At 40.4% G+C, this 16415-nt stretch overlaps 1 protein-coding gene across 1 annotated transcript in view; it reads left to right on the top strand.

Annotated features, from left to right (window-relative positions):
* Window positions 1-16415, top strand: part of LOC147752652 (NACHT and WD repeat domain-containing protein 2) — a 147257-nt gene that overhangs the window by 34924 nt on the left and 95918 nt on the right. The window contains exon 4 of the mRNA XM_086970972.1: window positions 3119-3363. The gene's annotated coding sequence lies outside the window, so the exon portion shown is untranslated. The remainder of the gene's footprint in view (window positions 1-3118; window positions 3364-16415) is intronic.

The raw sequence follows: 16415 nt of genomic DNA on the forward strand, positions 1-16415 counted from the left end.
TCACCTAGGAGCTGATCAGAGACTCTTGCGTCGGAGCGGGCCAACGAGAAACAGATTGTCACGTTAGTTGCCCTGTAGAACCAGACTGCTGCTATGAAAACGTGTTTGTTAGAGCAGACGCCGGCAAGAGTGACGAAGAGAGACTTCTGCAGATCGTTCGTTGGTTGGTTGGTTCGGCCTCCAAACTCAGACATCTAGAGACTCGAACAAGCTGAGTCGGATGCGCTATACATAATACGCACGCTATCGGACATCCGACCTATACAGTGGTACCCCATCAAGCTTTCAGAGTTCCCATCTAGCTGGCGGCTCACACAGGCTGACACACACATAGACTGACACAGTGAATTCATGCTATGCAATTCTATTTGATGGTTGACCGTCGCTAGCAGGATCTTGCTGCCTTCTCACTGAATATGAGGACGGACGAAGGAAAACTAGGAACGAAGGAAGGAAAGAGGTGTGATAATGGGGGTTGGTAGGCGCACGGGGCAATTGCTGGTATCTGCAATGATGCCAGAGTTCTAATACAAAGCAAAATGCACTTGAAGACGGCACTCAGCCACGCCTTCACGAACTTCAGCTGCTGCCGACAAATTTTGATTGTGAAAACGAAAGGAGACGTGGTGTCATGTGATCTATCCCGCTAACAATAGATCTTGTTTGCCTTATCTCAAAGCAAACTTCATTGTTTCTGCCTCTTACTTTAGGAACAAAACTGTTTAATGAGGCATCAGAATATATTGAGTTTGGAGACTCAGGAACAAACTCAGCCGGTTAATCTTCATAGTATATTGGGGTGTATTTAACTTCTTAGCTGATAAAATATCATCATGTTTCTCATCAAATATGATAATGATTGATATTATGCTATTACCTTAGGAAATAAATTGCAATTATAAATTCTCATCAGTATTTCTTATCAGTTTTGTGGAAATGACGCAGGACAACCATGGCAAATGAAGGTTCTCAGAGGAATATGCTACTAATCCCTTTTACGCATGTGCGATTTTTTAGGGATCAAATACGTAAACGTTTTGAGGTTCCTAAAGCTTGACGTTTTGCGGTTACATGAAGTGCCGAGAGCTGTCATTTGTAATTTAAGGAACACAGCATGGTGCAGTATGCACACATCTCAGGCAATACTCCATTCGGATACACCGCTATCTTTATAAAGTGTGCCAGTACCCGAACCACCATGTTTTCACCTTTCGCCACTCGGACAATAATAACTCGGGATTTAAATGACCACTGCGACTTACTTCAGGTTAATTGTCCATAGATTGGCTTAGCTTGGTCGAAAAAGTGGGTCGCTATTTTAGATGATTAACGCAGATGCGTACTGTAAATCACTGAAGGCGGATGGGCCGAAGGCCAGCGAAACCAAGGTGCGTTAAGTAATATTTCCCTCTCTGTCTACGTACTTCTTTGCCCTAAAGCGCGCTGTTTAGGATAGGCGTGTTAGAGATTTTAAGTAAATGCTTGTTCACATCCTGACCGTCTGTTTAGCTCTTGCTAACATTCGCTCAGCTCTAGTAGTAAAGTGGGAAGATTCTAACAACGCCGTCTGTTGTCAGCTTGTTGGCCTTTCGCTTCGAACTACATTTTTTTGCGCAAGGGTATTTGGCGCTCGAACAGGACACCATTTGATATTTGCCATATTTCTAAGCAAATGATTATCGACCTCTTCGGGTTAACAGTAGGTCTAATAGAAGAACACTTGAAGCGATATGTTGTTGAAAACAACTGTACACAGGCCATCAACTGCACGTGGGCCCGTAACGATAATAACACACTAAAAAAAGATGACGTTCATTACTTTCCTTTAGGATAACTTTCGCAGTGGCCATTGTCCGTCATACGTCAAATTAACCCTGAGGATGCAGTTAAGCGCGTTAAATTTTTTACTTTTTGTAAAGTCTAACCTGAGGTACCTTCTACGATGACTCTTCATAAGGTACCTTTTGGCGGATATTTTGAGCTTTTTTGTCACTGGTTTTTTACCTATACACCTTGTCAATTACGAGCGACCAGGTTTATGTCATGGAATCATAAAAGGCTGCTTCTGGTGTGCCGCGGGTGTAAGTCGCTTTGGCTTAAGAGTTATTAAGGCTTCGTGTTAGCCGATCTGTTTGTTGGTTACTATATCAGAGCTTCGGAAATGGGATCAGGTAATTCCTCCGTAAGAAAGGTGTGGATATTGTATTTTAATGTTCATACGTAACTCAGATGTAATTCTGCCATAAATCTAGCCATATGTATATGACACGTAAAATAAGCGCAGAGAAATGTAACGTAAGGTTCAAATTGTTATAAAATATTTATACATACATCTTGCAGTATTAGCCATCTGCGCCATGATGGATTTAAACGTATCGAGAGAACTGTTGAGGGTCAATATATCTGAAAATTTACCTTTAGCATGCATGGTTAATGCTTATAGAATATGACTAAGTGGGTCGTGTGTGTGTGTGTGTGTGTGTGTGTGGATAGGGTCAGGGATGAAAAGACTGGTTACCTCATCCTACTTTCGACGGCTAACATGCCTACGGCAATTTTAGAAGGGATTAGTATCACTAACCCGTTCATACAGAGAGTAGGGACGGTAAAATATTTCTGTTATGCAAGATGCGGTAGCAAATAAAAGCTGCAGCGTAATGGGTTCTTGGATCTGCATATATACTATTATAGTGTCGTGACACTATGTATATGCTTTGGGCAACTTTCGGACAACTGCAGAACTCTTTTCGCTGGTGGTAATGCTAGATCTGGCGTCTAGCACAGAATCGCTTTTCTTTCAGCTGCGAAAAAGCGAATTGTCTCCTAATTGGTGCCGTCGTGTTTGGGTCACCTGTCACCATAACTGTATTTTGCTTCAGCAAAACGTATCGTTTAAACCAGTTGCTCAATTACACAATGTTTGTAAATTCATTGTGCATAAACGACTAAATTTATTGAAGTGCATTTTTTCTGTAGTGTGTGTGTGTGTGTGTGTGTGTGTGTGAACGAGCCGGAATAAGTGCACAGTTTGTTAAAACAGTCCTTTTAATCAAGGTTGGCAGCGATACATATTATATATATATATATATAAACTAATATGTTATTCTTGCACTTTCAGTTGGACTGAAACATGTCGTCTCATGATAAGCTGATTAAGCCAGCTCTAAGCAACAGGATTGAAGCCTCTTCCATCAGGAGCCGGTATCCAGAAATAATGACACAGGGCTACACGTATCTATATCGATAGTGGCGTGAAGTACAAAAGCCTCTAGTTGATACGATCAAAAAGACGCAGTTAAAGTGCAAACTGGAAATTAAGCAAGTTAGTAGGCCAGAGACCAGCATGCGGGAACGCTATCGAAGGTGAGCGTAGCAAACGTTATATCAGTCCAAGCAGACGGACGACTAGTGCTGCACAAGCTTCTACTTTTTACTATGGCTGCAACCTCATCTATCTAAAACGAGTTCCTTTTCCATTGGTGTTATGGCTTGCTCTCCGGGTGAACACGAATGACAGCTCTGGCAGCATACTCGTTAGGGAAACTTAAGGATTCTTGCTCTCCCCTATTTTAAACCTATTACTCTTCATACGGAACACCGATTGAGTTTACATGATTAATTAAATAAGCAAGACTATCCTATCACAGTCGCCGAGCTTGGGTAATGGCCTTAGCCAGAACCGTAACCACCGTGGGGCATGAAACTCAAATATAAAGCAGAACGATTTCCTATATTCAGAAGGTGCCTCATCCCAGATCGATTAACATAATGTGGCTCGTTGTGAAACATACGTCAAGCCTGCTGTCTCTTTTAAGATAGCACATATGAAATACATTGTTGACAAAAGTTACAGAAATACAATGTACGTATTTTTACTATTTAGAAATAACACGAAAAAATATTAGGAAAAAATAATACACAAGGATATTTCAAAGCAGACGGATTCTAACGTGGATGTGTGTAAATGTATGTGTTACGGCAGGAATGAGTCAATCAATCTATTCACAAACTAATATTTAGAACATAAAATTGCGCTCAGCTAAATCAATTATGACAAGGTGTGACATCCTGAGAATTACAGATGGAAACAAAATTTTTTGCAACTTAAAGCGTAGATCGTCTAGAAATTTTCCGTAAACACGATTATCTAGCACTACATGTAGGCCGACATAAGTTATAGAAAAGATAGGTTTGTAATTAGGAAAAGAATAAATTCGTAGTTGAGGCCAAATCTGACTGCAGCAGAAAAAGAAGATGACAAAGAATATTGTAAATGTACTCTTTTTTCATACATTATTGCGAGCCTACTTTTGCCCCATCCCTCACGCAAAGTGACCGCCAAACGTTGTTGAACACCTTGTTGTGATCGACAAATTCCGTTCAATGAAAAAAGCAGAACGCAACAAATTTAAAGCATATCTTTCGCAAACGCGAAACTGAACCGACAGGTATATTTATAAACATAATGATAGCTGATAAAAATATTACCTTTAAGGTACCGAAATTATTTGTCCACCATTCGAGACCTACTCTAGCATTCGTTTAGCATGATACAGGAACACCGCTCACTATGATACATACACAGAAATGTCCCAAGCATATAAATCGCTGTTTGCCTCTTTGCCCCTTTTCATATACTACCCGACTTGCAAGAGAGAAGAAAAATGGAACAGAAGCTGGCGTTTGGCGTTAATGTTGACGCTGCATGGCGTAAAAAAATGCAAGGCGAACGTTCTCGACAAAGTGGTTTGTAATGCAGCAGTCTAAAATAACGAAAACATTAAGAACCATTAACGAAAAACGAGGATACTTTAAATTTCGATAGTGTAAAACGAAGGATTTCCGATTATGGAAGTTATAAGGAGCCAACAAGTAACTGCTAACAAGTAACAAGGAACGACGTACGTATTTGACGGGCCAAACGTTCCGATTGACCAACTTCGGGTAATTAAACGAGGCAAATAACAACAAAAAAAAACAACCCGAAAAAAGCGAACTCGAAATTCTAGTAAAAACGAAGCTCAAGTATTTCGGGAAGGTACGTGTTGTTAAACGTCAGAAGTTTTTCTCCGGAACACAAAACCCCAGTTCTTTTTTTAGATCTTCCAGATTTATCCGAAGTTTAATGAAATCTAATTAGCTCTAGCCGCTTACATAACGTTTTACATCGTATTTTATTAGACTGGTTCGTAGACTGGTTGTGAACAACTCCGCCATCTTTAAATAATTAATTTTTCAATGTTTAATCATTCCTCTGACCAAATGCTATTTGGCCTGCACCGCCAAAGCTGAAGTAGCCCTTGCCTTCCTGCATATGTCATAATTTTTTAAGGGCTAAACCATAGCCACTAGCAATAACGCCTGATCCATGTAGGCGACTGATTTTTTACATCGTTATATTAACATGTATTACGAACATCATTTTGTGTCACGGGCCGTTTACGGAAAACACGTGTCTAGATACAGTTATATTAATTTACATAACCATGACATCACTTAACATTGACGTTTTAAACACAGATAGTAAAGAAGAACGGGAAATAGAAACGCGATAAACACTATCAACGATCATGAACAATATACAATTAGGACGAGGATAAAGTGGTCCGAACGAAAGGAAAATGGTCAGCGGAAATGCTAAAGGAATTTTCGTCAGAAAACCGTAATATTAACTTCCGGGTACGTTCATTAGCTTTTTATACTTCTTACCTTGCTATTTATGTTGTGTAAACATTACCGATTTCCTACATATGCGTTTGTACAGCGTTTCTCTGCATGTACTATAGAATGACTTCATTAATATTGGATATATATATATATATATACCTAAAATTTGAAAGTATCGTATGGGCTGTTTCTAAGCCTTTATCTAAAAAAAACAACCATCAACAAAAGTCTTGGGCTGATAACAGGCCAGAAACCCCAAAGGTGCAAAAAGGGTATAAAGTACCTCGAAAAGACTAATCGTTGAAGCTAATTTGGATTATCCAAGAACGGTCGCTAATATCTAATTATCTATACAAAAAGTGTATTAAATATGGTTTTTTCAACCATTTCAGTGAACTACATCTGGATTCTGTGGATTTGCCTCATGAATATGCTTTGTTCACTAACTAATTATTAAGGAACCGCATAAAAAGTGGCGATAACGTAGGCCTAAGTTAGACTAAAGTTTTTGATCTTGGTAAGGGTTTGTCTAGTGCAAAAAGACCCAACAATAAGTGATCTTCATTCATGTCGCATTTTTTCCTTAAAAGTTATTTAACTTTCAAGATTGCATGCCCATGTTCGCGCCAATATTCCAAGACAGAACGATTCGCATGTATCTACACGATTTCACAGGTATCTTCCTATTGACCTAGATGCTTAGAAAGACTCAAATATTGTATCTTACTTACCTGAAGTCAATAGTACCTGTATATAAGTGAAATTTCTCCATTTTTATCTGAAATTTAAGGGTAAATAGAAAAACGTTCATTTTAGTAATGCTTAGTCCTAATATGCTGACGCATCGTTATACTGTAAAGCCTTCCCCGATAATAGCAACGCCCTCATCTGTATTTAAGACTGAATAACCTCATAAATAATTACAATGTAGTCAGTGAAAAACCAACATTGTCATCGTCTCTGATCACATTCGTTCAGCCGTCGGAATTGAGCTTCACGCGTACATCAAAATCGGAGTGTTTAGTCGTGCGTATTACCCTATCTCTCACTAAAGAACTAAGGCAAAAGCCTAAATAGTAACGCTAACGTAAGTCGTTTTTCATATGTACGTATTCATTACGTACGGTAATGACGGTCTAACCTTAATTTTTATTTTAAATTCATGCTTGCATAGTAAACGGCGCAAGCCCCGCGGCATGGTAAACTAGTAGTCGTAATGGGACTCTTTGCTTCGCCTGATGCTCTATGATCTTTTGTCGCCATGTGATCTTGTATATACGACTTCTTTGTGACTACAGCTCAAGCACAGAAATATTCACCACAGTAAGTTAATCTCCAAAATAAGTTATACGCCGAAGTACAGTACGTAATCGAGATGTGGTGAGTCACCTAGGGCTCTGCGTGGAATGTTAGATATTGCCCCAGCAAAAAGTCTTTTCAAACTGATACATAACATATGCTGACTAGAACGTTTCATTAAAAAGAAAAATTCATTCATCTTCATAGCAAGTTGTAAAACTTACAATAGGCTGCTCGGCAGAAGGTTATTTCGAACATAAATTTTGGCTGCGCTTTGGTCTAAAAACGGACCATTTGAACTCAAATGATTTCTAGACTAAAGACTGCACATGGCCCGAAAGGATATTGTACAGAATGTCTATTGATTGAACAAGTGCTATGGAAAATACGATGTGCCAGCTTTATGAGACATTCAAGACAGACACAAGGTTAGAAACGATGCTTAAAGCAAATATACAACATATATATATATATAATTCAGGCAGCCGGCGCACAGTATAGAGCGCCAAAGGGTATACAATATCTAGGCGTTGTTTAGTTACACAAATCCTGGACAAACTCAGGACATCTTTAATTTATTACTTAAACCATTACCATTACATAAATCGTCAATTTAGTACGACATTGAAAATCTCGTCTGCAGCATAAATTGCAGCGTATAAATATATTTGTCACGATATTTACCACAATTCGCATAAATGCCCATACGTAAATAAATTGCTCTGCGTGTAGGTATATACTTTTTCGTAAACACACGTGTCTTGTCATGGTATGTAAATGTAGCTCAAAATGTCTGAGCCATATGCAGCTAGGTGGGCTAGCCTAATGAAAGATGTATTTCGACGAGAGGGCAGATATACTTATGGAACAGCGGTTATGACGGAAATCGGTGAATCGACCGTCAGCTCGTTGACCGCGATCAATTTGGCCATGGGGTGCGTGAGTATAGCCCTTGCGGCGGCGATAGTTCGACATATGGATTGATCGGCCCGAAATTTCGTTGAAAACCTAAAATAACCATCCGCCGGGAGCACCTTAGGTCGAAAAAGATGAGAAATATTGACTACTGCTCCTGACCCGTGGGGTGTGTTTGCTCTGCCGGAGAACACAGTGCACATGGTGCGGTGAAAGGTGTATGACATGAGTGAGCAAGAATCACAGAACAACTACAGGTATGAAGAGGGAAGCTCTCATTAGGCTTAGCTCATTATATATCAACCACAGTTGAAAAACATAATATAGATATTTCGTTTTTTCTCATTTGTGAAGAACTATAGGCGATCGTGCTTATTTTCTACGTGCTCCAGAGCCTAGAGTAAACAAAATCTGTTTTTCGTGCTCTAAAATAGTCCATTAACAAATCGATGACTGGGATTTGCTCGCCAAGAGGAGAACTACTCTCTACTTTAAATGTAACGTGACAATTACGTTCTTAGGGTGTCAATCATTAATAGTAGTTTACAATACAACTCAACTTCCGTGTTAAGTATGACGCAATACCCTCTCAATGCAACTTTATGATGATGCCGTAGTGTGAAGAAGAGCTGTCAGTGTATCAAAACGTATATACATATGTACGAAGAACGTCTAGAAAATAGGCCGTTCTTGGTTGAGCGTCGTTGATGGATCCAACAAGGGTAGTCTGCGTTTTTGAATGAATGAGTGACTGTGTCGATTGGAACATTGTTACTAACTACAATAGGATTTGCACGTGTATGTGTAAACCCGCTTATGCACGCAGAAATAGCTAATCTTGTAGGACATTTCAAACGATAGTGAAACAGTGGCGTTATTGTGACAAACTGATTACAGAAGAGATATGATAATTCAGCTAAAGTCACCGAGAAAATAAGCTCCCTTGCTCAAATCTATAGGACTTTTTCAAGTCGTATGAACGGTTTGTAAAATGGGCATCAAACACTTACGTGCAGTTTATATTGTTTGAGTCTTTAGCGGCTTGGCTAGTAGCGAACAGTAGTTGAAGACGCAGAGATACTTTGATTCAAGTCATGATAGAAATTCGATTCTTGTGAAGATTTAAACTGAGATCGTGGAAGTTATAGACGTGGCCCCTTGTAGCATAGAATTACCGTCTATTCAATATATCGCTTCGTAAAACCCAGTAGGATATTCTTTCGTTACTTCTTAGCTGTTTATACATACGCTGAAGCTGGCTAATAGTTAACAATAAACAATTGGCCAGAAAGAAAAATACTACGCGTGTTAGCATTGCCCGTCAGACACGGGCACAGATATTGACAGCAAATGCAAAGAATCGTTACCTTCTACCCGTCCGACGGGGTGGCTAGCTCGCACGTATCCGTATTTATATCTTTCGGCGATCTTTACGGATTCGATTCAAATCGAATAGAAAGAACAGCTAAAACAGCTTGAAAAAATCTATCACATCCATTTTACGAGGCCCATTTGAAGCCATGAAAATTTTTTATGATTTTGCGTGCTCCACTCACAAACAATGAGGTGATAGACGGTGTAGGATGTCCAGGTTACTAAAAGAATTCAGGTTGTGTTCCCGTCATCGATGAATTTGCTTGAAATGTAAACCCGCTCCAACGGGCGGAAATGACTGTCGTCCTGGCGGGGATCACACTTGCAAGGGCCCATAGCTTGTTTTCATCGTAGAGCAGTTAGTGATGCCAAAGTGGTTCAGGAGCGCATTTCTTCACAAAAAAACTGCCATGCTTTCAAACACCCATGCGATAAGCATTGATTAAAGGAAGCAGAATTTTCGTGTTCGGCGCCTAGAGAATTGGCGATAGTAGTCAACTCATCCTATCCAAAAGATTAAAACGGTTTCCGGTGTGGCCGGTTAGATGTAGCCATTATAAATTTTCCCTACAAGCGTACGAGGCCTTTCAGCCGAACACGCGGAACGCAATGTCGGAATAGCATAAAATTAGATCGAAACCCAGCCCGATTCTTTCTTTAGTGCAAACAAACCCTTTGAAGGCTCTGCAGCTGTACCCAAGATCCGAAACAAAAAAAATAGGTGTAAGCTTCCTGTCGTATGTCAAGTTCAAGAATGCGTCTATGAAGCTGGTCGAACTGTTTCCCAAATTTCAAACTCCCCAATCATGGAAAGGTACACGTCTTCAGGCGTCCAACAACAACAAAGGCTGTCGGTTATGTTCATACTATATCCAATATAAAATTGGCTAAAGGGTCGGATATGGCTAGTATCAGTTGAATTTACGGATAAAAACGAACTGGCGAAGTTCAGTGTAACCAAACAGAAGAAGCAGTTTTGTTGCATCTCGTTCTATATCGCATTGTATGTGTAATATAATAGATACTTGATTCAGTTGTTACTAATCCGCCCCGTCGTATATTACGCAGGATTAGCAGCTGCTCATGTGCATATACTGCATTGATGTTGGCCCATCGCTGTTTAGTCAGCGGCTGATCGCTGACTGAGGGCGCTCGTCCGATCTGTCCCATCTAGCTAAAGTATGCAATGGCGAAGTTAGGTGGTAACGGCAGACAACTTTCGTCTGCGACAACAATGACCCCGGCTGGCGCCGTGATCGGTGTACATATGAGAACTATGTTGGCTAATCTCAGCGGCATTCGCGTGGCATTGTCGTCATTATCATTATTCGGTACTATTTTTACTATAGTGCGTTTGAGAACGATGTGAGCCATTGATTATAGCTGGATAGACAGCCAAGCAGACCGGACGGCCATACAGCTGCGATTATGGGTCCGACATTGAATTCAAACGAGGAGCTCGTGCGTCTACGACTCCTGATATTTAGGAACGATACTGCAAACTGCACTAGTCCTGCAGTTTGCAGTATCGTTCTACTACAAAAGGGACTTCAGCAGAAGAGGAATGCGTTGTAAGCAGTGGGCTGGTTATTGCGTTACCGTCGTTACGGCCACCAGGCGTGAACGGTACAAGTAAAACCTATTTTTCTGTTAAATACCGTTGTTGTCTTCCTTTTTTGCCTTTACTCTAGAGTTCCTTCACTTTTTTCTCACTCAGCGCTTTGCGGCGACAGTAGCAACGACCGGAGTAGCCAAAATTATAATAACAACAAAGGAAAATAACAAAAAAAGACCCTTACAGGATATTTTGGCTTATCTCTCCTGGCCGCACTTTATCCGTCAGCTGCTGCTGCTGGAGGGTAGTAACTGGGCTGGATGACAGTATGCTTTAACCATAGTGTACTTTTTCAGAGAGCCAGCTAAACCCACCATATTCTCGGTATTTAGCGGCCCCAGCAAACAACAGGATCGTTACAATCTCTGCTTCCAACATCATTGTTGCCAACATCACCAGGCGCTTTGCGTACGTGCATACTCCGACCTTTGTTCTTCTTTGTCTCTTTCTCTCGTTGGCTCGTGTGTGCACATTCGACTACCTCACAGCACCTTCTATACACATACATATACACTCAAATGCAGCTCGTCGCTATCACGCGAGGAATTGCGCCTGCAGTAGCTTTCCGTTTACTTCGAAAGGACATGGCGACGACACCAAACGACAGGCAAGAGCCCCTCGTCGAAAAGGAGAGAACGAACAAGCAAACGTAGTTTGCTGCCGACTCGGTCGTCGGAACACGCATTTACGCAATCCTTGAAGAGAAATAAAGCCCAAGAAACAAAGCTTTTGGTAAAGCAGATATGACCGTAAGGCATGATATCTCACCAGGGAGTACGTGGTTCTGAAAAGTGTAGTACTGAGAAGGACTCACTAAAAGTCAATTGACCGAAGGTCGCTGGCGTTTACAAGTCAAATAATGAAGAATGTCAATTAACCAGATGCTAGTTTTGTTTTTTAATGAAATTACATGAGACTTTCTATTATCTGTACAGTTGCAAATCTACACTTTGAATTCTTTTCAACCGCTAGCAAAATATTAAAAATAGTATTCCTTGAGGATCTGTTTTACTTTTGTCGGTATCAAACGTATTTTACGTATAGCAGACGTTATTTCTAGGACTTGTTGCCATATCAACAAAAAAACTAGTGAAAAAAAACTAACTAGCCAAATTTTATCGAGATGCCGGACTGTGTTGAAGAAATGTTAGTTGTTGAAAGTCGTTTTAAGGTTCATTAGCGCCTTACCACTTTGGTGTTATTATTTAGCTTTACGAAGGTAGCCCTGAACTGTCGGCCGTAATTCCATTGTACTGCTGTTGGAAATGCGCAATAATTGTTAAATTTTTTACTACCAATAATGTCAGTCTAGTAATTTGAAATGTATATTAAGTTTAAACTAGCAAACACAAGCATGTGCTTATCTATTTCGTCGAAATAATGTTCTCACATGGTGACCCGTTTATCGGGATTATACCTGCTGGGACATTTTTTGTCATAAATTTCAATTTTTAATGGTAAAATGAATGTTAGCACTCCACGGTTTTATTAACGTAAGTTCTCTGTTCACTAAGCTGTGTAACTCCTTCTAGTATTAATCTCAGTTTCAAAATGCAGATAACGAGAGTATAAGACGATAAAGTTACTTTTACCGCTACAAAACCCACTACAGTGGGCAATCCCATCACAACTAGACGAGCGTGCGCAATCAGTGAAAGACAGAGAGAGCATTTGGGTGGAGGGCGACGCATCTAGGCCAAAATACGTTGGGTTTGCAGGTAGGTCGCACGCCATAGGCTCGTTTTAGCGATTCGCAAACAATCTGCCATGCAGCGGTATTTGTTTTCTAGCGTCAGATAGATAGTTAAGTACCGTTGGTTGTGTGTATGAGTGTCAAGCAAATGGCTTGTTTCGTCAAACAAAAATATAAACATCGTTTCTAAACATTGCAGATATATAAACTATGAGAATGATCTGGATGAGGCCACGAGAGGTCGAGGAAAGAACAATTCAACTAAGACTTGGTGGCTATCGACCTATGTCGGCTCTAATCTATTTCGAATAAAGAGTACCGAAATCTACCGACGACCGTATAGCAATGGCAGATCATATGTAGAGTAGTATATACAGCAAACAAGAGCAGATTCAAACAAACGGCATGCCAATCGCTTGTTGTGTCCTATACAAACTAATTTAAAGTGTTCTATATCCGAGGTGATTTACGGCGTCGTTACGCAAAAGCTATTGAACGAATACCAGCGAGACAACAAACTGTCGCCCATAAGGGCGAATCTAATCAACTGCGTTACTCTATAGCTGGCCCCTTTTAGGCTTCACTAAAGGCCGATGTATAACTAATTTGAAGTAAAAAAAACAACTGTAGTCGATGGCAAAGCTCTCCAGTACAGAATGGCGAAGGGACATTATTTACGGATATGAGCAACCGAGAAACTTGTAGAGACGAATCGAAGAAACTTAGCTAGCCTTCTGGCCTTCAGAGCGCTACGATGAATGGTGTATGCGAGAAAGATGCGTAGGCATATATACGTATATATGCCTACGTATCTTTATATTTATGGTACGCATGCTGATATATGAATTGTGACACAGAGGAACTCCGTTTGCTGCAAGCCCAGTGGGCTTCGTCCGTACCCTGCCTGGAGACCTCGAGATTCCGGCTGACTCCGGCTTCCGGCGGAAAGACTCTCGCTTTATCGGCATCATTGTCAACTGGCTTCTTGCAGAACTTTCGCTGGTCGCCACGTATGACAGGAACAGGAAAAATCGAAGAAGGGATTACAGGAAGAAAAGGGTTGCTATTTCAGTCTGTTCTTAACTGCGTCTAAATTGAATTTAATCAATATTTGCCTGTTTGCTCTTCGTCGCCTTCCAACGTATTCTCTTGTTTTTAGTCTCGCGCCCGTTGACTCCTCAGACTTCGCCATCGGTTAGTGGAATTTGTAGCCGTTGCCGAACGGCCAGCACAGTTGAGCAATGTGAAACCCAATTTTCTAGTAATGGCTCGGTGGAAAAGGACTCGTTATCGAAGACACTCGAGGATAACCTATAACACTTTTATTAACACTAACAACTTTTAACAACAACATTTATACTTGAGGTTATAGACCAACAGCTTGCTGAGCATCTGCAGAGTCAGAGCTAATCTAATCAGAGAGATTCTAATTAGAACTGGCTATATTCTCCAACCGAAATATATATAATTATGGGAAATCTCCAAGCACAAATTTCTATTAGCAGGCAAACTGGCTCTATTAAAAACTCATTACTCAAAGATTAGTCATCTTATCTAGCTAAATTTACGAGGTACAGGGTAATTCGTATCAACAGGTTACAGCTTTCTAAGGTGACCTATGGGTACAGAAAAGCCGTAAGGGCTCATCTAAGCCTTGCCAACATAACAAATGATTTTGCTATACCGCTGTGATAGTTTCGGGAGTAACGTGGCGATGTTTGGCTCTGCAGAATCGACTTGGCGTGCTATTGTACACAGTTGGCATAAATGTCTCGCGTCACTTAAAGGTGACACGACCTACAGATGGAGGAGGCAGCGCTCGACCATTCAAAGTATCTCCATTTAAATTTGAAAATATGTATTTAAAGGATATTGGAGACGCTGTTTCTAATTTTGAATGTAACTTAACGACATGAATTTTGCTAGAAAAGTTTATTCGAAGAGCTTTACGTTCGATAAAATTGGTCGGAAAGAGGTGTCGTTAACAAACGTAACTTACGTACCTAAGGAGCAAACGATCATGTTTTGTTCTTCTATTGGTGTTACTTTTACGATAGATAGACCTATAAACATTTGACTACAAGCTTCAGCAGTATAGAACTTCAAGGACCACTTATGCTTATAGAAGGTGGTTCTGTTCGCTGCCAACTGCTATGCTTGAACAATCGTATGGGCTGTATTGGAGTAATCTCTTATTCTGTTCCGTTGCGCATCCGGAGCCGCGAAATATCAAGCGCAACGATTTTTCTGCCACAACTTACCGTCAACTTTATCATGCGCAAAGAGCTCGTAGCCCATTACTGCTTTTATTATCGAATTCCATGATGGCTTCATTTTAGGTAGGTCAATGTGCATTGTAATTTCTAAAACGAAATGCCAATTGGCGTCTTCGCGGTTTGTAGGAACAGTGGGTTGCGCCTATTGCAGTTCAAAGCAATAAGAAAGATCAACAAACGTGTTCTCCCTATAGGAGCCTCACATACCAATAGAGAATTTGTGCATAAATAAAAAAAAGTTCATAAATAGATTAATGAAGCTGCACTAGCAGTAGTAATAATATCCACCAGACACGTCCATCTGTAAGAAGCTGATGTGTGAACAACTATAATGTATTCGCGTTATTTAACGATGGTTTTCGATCGTAGCGTTTAGGCAGAACATGGCGACTTTCGCATGTGTTATTTATTTATCGGCGTTGATCTGTCGGCCTCTGAAATCTCGGATCGCTAGCACTTTCCTGATAGCAAGCCGACTTTCCGCTCATGTAATTGAAAGTCGTGTTCAAAACAGTACACTCATTGGAAATCGTCAGCTAGTCACGCCATATCATACATCATTCATCTGCATACTGAAATATATATTTTTTTACGTGTTGTTTGATCCCTATGGCACATATACATACATGCGCACAGGATGTACATAGCTGATACACGTAGATATGCAGAATATATAATACAGGTTCTTGTAAAAAAAAAAGTGTTCGCATGACTATCACATACCAACATATTGTAGTTGAACTGCCCGTACATCTAGATAAAACGTTCAGAATCATTACTGTTATAGTAAATACGTTTCTCTATTCATACAATTCAGTAAACGTTTACTTCGGCGTTATGACGCCCTGTGGCTCAATTATGGCTTCTGAACGTTTCATTGGCGTCAGGTCTAGGGAACGAGCGGGGTATTCTGTTGGATCTCTTCGTTCAACCCATATGTTTTGAAGATTCTTATCCAGATACGCCCTTACATCGCGGTGACAGAACTTGCTCTTATCACTAAAATACCCCATAATGCAATAAATTCAACTGGCATCAGTTGCTACACTGTCGAAGAAGAATAGTAACTTCTGGTAAATTTACATTGTTTTTCTGTGTAACAGATGGATTTGCTCAGAGACAACGGGAATCATATTGATTCATTTGGCCGCTTAATTTTAGTATGGCTTCATAGCTCCAAATAGTCTTAGCTGGGAAATGTGCATCCTTTTCCAAGCGCCAGTTTTCACTGATAACATGTATTAATGCTCAAATGTAACTCTTCCATTTAAAAAGCTCAAAATACGACGATCCGCTGATACCGAGTTTGTAACTTGATGATCTGTTGCGTGTTCCACTATATTTTTCCAGTATTCCCTCCCGGCTGGTCAGGTCCGTTGGGTTTCTTGGTCACCCAGACAATGTCTGTGAATGTACTGAACGGGTCTTTCTTATCAGACTAATTACAAATCGCATCGGTGACTTTGCTAACGCCTTTGTATACTTCAGAGAGGCACATGTATGATGCATTGTTGACACTGTCCGAAATATAAAAGGTTGTATTTTGCCAGTTTGAAAGTGTGCATTTCACATCTAT

Source organism: Varroa jacobsoni, unplaced genomic scaffold (assembly GCF_002532875.2).
Source record: "Varroa jacobsoni isolate VJ856 unplaced genomic scaffold, vjacob_1.0 scaffold_1104, whole genome shotgun sequence".
Classification (NCBI taxonomy): domain Eukaryota; kingdom Metazoa; phylum Arthropoda; class Arachnida; order Mesostigmata; family Varroidae; genus Varroa; species Varroa jacobsoni.